Here is a 7102-nt window from a genome sequence, read left to right as displayed (position 1 = left end):
AATATGGGCTAGGATTATAGCTCACTGGTATAGTGCTTCCCTCTCATGCATGAGACCCTGGGTTCTATCCTCAGCATCACATAAAAATAAATAAATAAATGGTATAAAAAATTAATAAATATAAGTGCACATTAGACTGATAGAATGTAATGAGTGTAACCCAAGTGATTAATTTTTTATGACAAGAAAACATAGTAGATTTGAAAAGTTAGAAGTCATAAATAATATATTGTGCAGATACACAGGATTTAAGTGAGGAAACAAATAAAAAAATTTTTAACTAAAATAATCACATCTGGATATTAATCTAAATACATGAGGATCTATGTGGAAACTTGGGTCACACTAGTATCAAAAGCTGACATGTGTTTAATCAAAAATGATCTTTCTGGCAAAAGGTAGAATAGAAGAGAAGAAATATAATTGTTAAAAGTCATTTCACCCACCCTGACAAAATACCTCCTCTAAAAGGTCAAGATGATCATTTTCAAATAGCATTTAACCATTTCACTTACCATTCTGAAAATGGTTTACTACAACTTGGTTTCTAGAAAAGATTAAGCTTCCCTCTTGACATTCCATTTTAACTTTGGAAATATTTATGCACCAGAAATCTCCAACTTAAAGAGATTGTACTACCTTAAATTCACTCTTTTCTTTTTTTTTTCTTTTTTTTTAAGAGAGAGTGAGAGAGGGAGAGAGTGAGAGAAAGAGATTTTTTTTTAATATTTATTTTTTAGTTCTCGGCAAACACAACATCTTTGTTTGTATGTGGTGCTGAGGATCGAACCCAGGCCGCAAGCATGCCAGGCGAGCTTGCTACTGCTTGGGCCACATCCCCAGCCCAAAAATTCACTCTTTCCAAGCACAATTTTTGTTTTAATTACATTTGAACTTGAAATGGAAGTAAAGAAATAAATAAACCTCCAACTTAGAAGCCAAATTGTCCAAGACAACAGTTCAAAGAACAATACTTTTAAGGCTGTTCTATGGCACTTATTTGACCCACTTTTGTAAACTCAAAGAACATTTTAGAGACTTGAAAATTTCGACCAATTAACTGACTTTAAAAATTGGTGTCTTATGATTGTGCTTTAGAGATAAAGAGAATGCTGTTAGATTTTCAATAATTCACCATAAGCATCCAGTTGAGCTATCATCTGGATCAAGTTTGTCATGTGCCACAAAGAAACTAAACACCTTTGGTTGTTGCCCATGCCCTCTCCTGGTTCCAGTACTACTCTTTAGATGTGGTTGTGTTTCTGCTGGCCTGTGTGGCAAATGCTGTCTGTTTTGTTGCCAAAAGTTTGCTAAACCAGGAAAGAAGCAAAAAAAAAAAAAAAAAAAAAAAAAAGGAGAAGTTTATTCAGCCTGAACCTGGGAATCCTAACAGATGGACTCCTTCTAGTGTTTTCCAGCAAAAAGCTGTTACAATGCTAGACTCCCTACTGTTGGGACAAATTTTCACAGTCTACCATAATTAACTCAAAGTTTCTTTTCCAGAATTTTGATTCCTGGTTAAGGAGTATAAATGTTTCAGGTCAAAGGAAAATCAAACATTGGAGAAGAATAAACTATATGAACCTATGTAGAAATTTAATAGTGTAATTTATTCTTCATACCTATAAACCTATTGAGCTTAAATATAATTATTCTTTGTGATAAGACTAGTAAGGATTTACTCAGAGTATTAATATGGTTTCTCAAATTCTTGGCCTACTTTAACTTAATTTTAGTACAGAACTTTGTACATTTAACTTTCTTAAAGAAAACACTCAATAATTTCAATTGTGTAAAAAGACTAAATCCTTCTATTGGATTTCAGAAACCAGTATTTCTTCTATATTTTACTATAAACCCAGCCTAAGCATCACTTCTCTCCTGAGCATCTGAAAGTATGTTTGCCAAGTTTCAGCTAAGTCAATTCCCAATAGAATGTGTATGGAATTAGAAACATAATGATTTTTATCTGTTTCTACAGTTGAGCTATTGAAGAAAATATTTGGATTCGTTAGCTCATTATTATTTACTCTTAATCCTTCAAATAAATTCAACTGGTTGCCCGCTCTCATAATCATACTTTGGACATAGATACTAGGTCTCAATTATAGGTTGTGTTAATACAGAACAGGAACAGGAAAGAATCTTGCTCTCACCTCAAATAGGACACAATGCTACCTACATTTGTTAATGTTATATTGTGAAATGTACTGTTTTGTAGACAGTTTGCAATTATGTTTACTGTTCTATAATTTGTAATTATGAAGAGCTTGTCTAATTTTTCTCTCTTTTCTCAGTAGCTAATTGCCTCATCCCACCCATAACTCTAATAAGGGATCTAAATCATTTGGAATGACTGAAAATAAAATCTTCATACTTTTCCTTCAAACCTCAGCTTGTTATCTATTATAATAATCACTAACACTGAAAGCAATATAAACATTATATAAATTGTGTGGAAAATAGATCAATAAAACCACAAGTAGTCCAAAGGCTGTCCTTTAAAGAAAACATCACAGAACATTTTTATGATCAAAGTGGACCAAAACTGGGGAATAGTTATTTTTGTAAGTCAGCTTTTTCACTGGCTCATTTTCTCTGTGCTCCAGGTGAGGCAGAACATCCTGTTGGGAGAGTGTGCTGGAAGGAAGCAGCTCACATCATGACCAGGACACACAGAGAGAGAGACGCCACTTGCTACATACAAAATATATACCCCAAAGCCAGGCCACCATTATCTGCCTCCTACAGCTACACACCACCTGCCTTCAATTACCTCTCAATGAATCCCATAAGGTCATTAATTCACTGATTGGCTTAAGGATCTCACAACCCAATCATTTCCCCTCTGAACCATCTCACATTGTCTCTCAAGTGAGCTTTTGGAGAACCTCTCACACCCAAACTACAACAGTTAATTCTCTCTTTTGATATGAAGACCACCATCCAAGCCTCACAAGAAACAATCTTTGTCATAAGTTATTAATTAAAAATAAATATTAAAACCTATTTTTATATCTTTTGTCACTTCTTTATTCATGCATTATAGTATACAAGTTGATAGCATTTGATATGACATATTTTAGATGTACACAAAGACACAGTATGACAATATAAGTTGGCCAATAGCACTTCCCAGAACTTTCTCCCACCCTTTTCTCCTCTGATCCTTTGGCTCCTTCCCTCTCCTGATCTCCCACTGATTTTCATGAGATTCACACCAGTCTTTCCTTTTCCTCTCTAGCTTCCACATATGAGAGAAAACATAGAACACTTGATTTTATGAGTTTGACTTATTTTGTCTAACACAATTATCTCCAGTTCCATCCACTTTCATGCAAATGACATAATTTTATGTTTTCTTTATGGTTGAATAACACTTCATTATGTATATATACCACATTTTCTTTATCTATTCATTCATTGGCAGGCACCTAAGCTGGTTCTATAATTTGGCTATTGTGAATGGTGCTGCTTAAAATATGAGTATGAAGGTATCACTGTAATAAGATGACTTTAATTCTTTGGGGGTAAGTATTAAGAAGTTGTATAGCTGGGTAATATGGTGGTTTCATGCCTAGCCTTTGAAAAATCTCCATATTGACATCCATATGGTTGTACTAGTTGACAATCTCATCAACAGTGAAAAGTTGTTTCTTTTTTTCCACATTTCATTCAGCATTTATTATTCTTTTTTATTATTGATGACTACCATTCTGACTTGTTTGAAATGTAATCTCAGTGAAGTTTTGATTTGCATTTCCATGAAGGTTAAAGACGTCAAACATTCTTTTTCCATATTGTTGTTGGTCATTTGCATGTCTTCTTTTAAGAAGTATATGTTTAATTCATTTGCTGATTTAATAATTTGGTTATTTGGTGTACATTTTTTTGAGTAATTTCTATATTTATATATTCATCCTTTGTCAGAAGAGAGCTAGCAAAGATTTTTTCCCATTCTCTAGGTTCTCTTTTCACAATTCTAATGGTTTCCTTTGTTGTGTGCAGAAGCTATCTAATTTGATACCTTCCCATTTATTATCTCTTGGCATTATTTCCTAAACTTTAGGACTTCTCTTGAGAAAGTTGTTCCCTATGCCTATACAGTGAAATGTTGATCCTTCATTTTCTTCAAGGAGTTCCATAGTTTCTGGTCTAATTCCTAGGTCTTTGATCTACTTGTGGTTGATTTTTGTGTAGGGTGGGACAAAGGGGTATAATTTCATTCTTCTACACGTGGATAAGTCATTTTCCCAACATAATTTGTGGAAAAGGCAATCTTTTCTCCAATGTATACTTTTGGCACCTTTGTCAACAATTATATGACTGTACATATGTGTGGTTTTCTCTGTATCTTCATCTCTGTACCAGTGGTGTATGTGCTTTATGTTAATTCTGTGCAATTTTTGTTACTATAGCTCTGCAGTATAATTTGAAGTCAGACATTGTGTTGCCTTTAGCATTGCTTTCTGGTATCAGAATTACTTTGGGTATCCTAGGTCTCTGATAATTCCACATAAATTTTAGGACTCTTTTTTTCCAGTTCTGTGAAGAATGCTATTGGTACTTTTATAGGGATTTCACTGAATCTGTATATTGCTTTTGGTTATATGGCCAAGATTAGTATTCATCAAATAGTTATAAATATTACAAATCACCAAACAAAAATATGAATAGTCATGTATAAAATAGATGAAGGAGATGAATAGGCAATTCACACAAGTGAAAATGGCTACTAATGTAAAAATGACAACTGTCACAAATGGAAATTGAAGGTACTCAATAAAATTCAGTAAATTTCAATAAATCCTGTAAGTACATTATAAGTATAAGAAACATACCTGAACACAATTAAAGCCATATATTAAAAACACACAGTTAACATGATATTGAATAGGGAAAAGTCGATTTTTTTTCTCTAAGTCTGGAAGTGAAAAAAGAATGTTAGCTTTCACCACTCTACCCCAATATAATATTGGAAGTGCAACCCAGAATGATTAATCAAAGAAAGAAAGTTCATTGAAATTGAAAAAGAAGAAGTCAAACTATCACCATTTTGATTCCACATGATCTTATGTAGAGAAAAAGCATACTCACTCCACCAGAAATCTTTTGAATGAAAAAGAACAGATGAAGTACTCTTGATAATGTTAGTGGATAAAAGATGAATATACAAAAGTGGCTAGTATTTCTAAACACCAATAAGAAACTACCTGAAAAATCAAGAAATCAATCAAATTTACAATAATTTTAAACAATAATTATCTAGGAATGAATTTAACATGAAAGATAAAAGAATTATAAACTATAATCACAAAATAAAAACAAATCATATATAGAAAAAATTGGTAATGCATTGAGAATGAAAAAACTCACAAAGTCGAGAAGGAGCAGAAATATTGTAGAAAAAGCTAAATATTAAAAATTAAGAAAACTAAAATTAAGAAAGAAAGAAGATGGGGAAATGAAACAGTAAAAGACAATAGAGAATGAGTGAAAATACCTCACTGAAGTTTAATGAAAATCTGGTACAACTATGAAAAATTAACATAATAAACAATAAAATGTGTGTAGGAAAAGAAAAGGGAAAAAAAGGAAATCAAGGAAAGTATTCCCCTTGAGGTGCTTGAATTCAAGAAGCTCCTTTCTAGGCCCTCTGATATTTGAACTTAACTAGGTATGGGTCATGAGGTGGGGTACTAGGCCACTGCTGAGCTCCCATCAAACACATTGCTGAATACATAACCTGAGCCTGGCCACAAGTTCTCTTCCAGGCTACTCATTGGTGTCTTGTCTGCTGTGGAACTCAGTAGATTCCCATGGATTTGAATGCATATCTAGAACTACTATTAGTCCTTATGAACTTCAGCATTATGTGTGCTAAGCAGACATTCAAGCAATGCACTTGGGGGTATTGCAACTTCCCTAACTCTGCCATAGCCCTGCATTGTGGGGAAAGCTGGGAGACTACTGAATTCTGCATTCAAGGGAAAACATCTACAGGTATCATGTAATATGCCAATACCAGTCTCAGTCCTTTAAGACCTGGTCCCCACAAATGAGGTTTTCATTAATCAACAGAGAGAGTTAGGAACAGGACATCAACCTTACACAGACCATGTCCCCATTTGTTAAATTCTTAGAACAGTTTTTGAAAGACCCTCCCCTTTACTAAGACTGTTCCTTGTAACTCTCTGAATCTGTCTTTGCAGCAGGGTGTCCACAGGGACCCAGAATTGGTAGTGTTCCTTGTTTTTCTGATTCATAGAGTAGTTACTTCTTAACAATGGGGCCCTTCTAGAGATGGCTCCTGGTTATAACACACTAAGAGATGGTGAGGGTAATATTAAATTCTTCTCTCAGGCTAGCTTTTTATGCAGGAGGAGGCATTTTCAAATGAAACCCTTGAATTGAATATAAACATTTTAAGAACTCTGGGTTTCCTTAACATTTATTATTACTAGTTTGTGGCTATAATTTTGGGTTGCCTGCTCTCTCCAGTTTAACTGGTGCTTGCATATCAGTTTTCCCTGTCCCCGCCTGGGAGGTTGGGTTGTTATTGCAGATTGTTTCATACATTTTTCTGAAATGCCTTTCTGCTCCTATATGGTTGTAGTTTTCCCAATGCAACTTCCAAGATTCCAGGATTTCTTTTCATAATTTAACTTCTCCTTTGTTTATCTGACTCCTCTCTCTTTGGGTTCTTCCAAGGATACTAGTAACTCTTATGGGGACCTCTGTGACATTATAAAAACTAAGTGTTGTGTTCATAGTCTGGATTACTCTGGCAATATAACAAATATCCTTGAACATTGAAATTCTCAAATAGGGGCCATGACTTCATTGGACTAGTCATGGGAAAAAAAATTTAGTTTTACACCTCCTGTTGTAAAATTACTGGTTTCTTTCATCATCATGATATTCATTGACATGTTTCAGATGCTGCAACATTTATTTTGTATTAATCTCATTTCAGCACTCATGTCTTATTTCTCTCATAGAAACACATACATCCAGATGACTTTACAACCTGTTCTTTTTAAACCAAAATTTTACCATATGCCGCAGTCCGGCTGCAACAAAATAACCGGGGGGTGACAAG

Source organism: Spermophilus citellus (genome assembly GCF_964194105.1).
Source record: "Spermophilus citellus genome assembly, chromosome: 8".
Lineage (NCBI taxonomy): Eukaryota > Metazoa > Chordata > Mammalia > Rodentia > Sciuridae > Spermophilus > Spermophilus citellus.
This window is presented reverse-complemented; position numbering follows the sequence as displayed.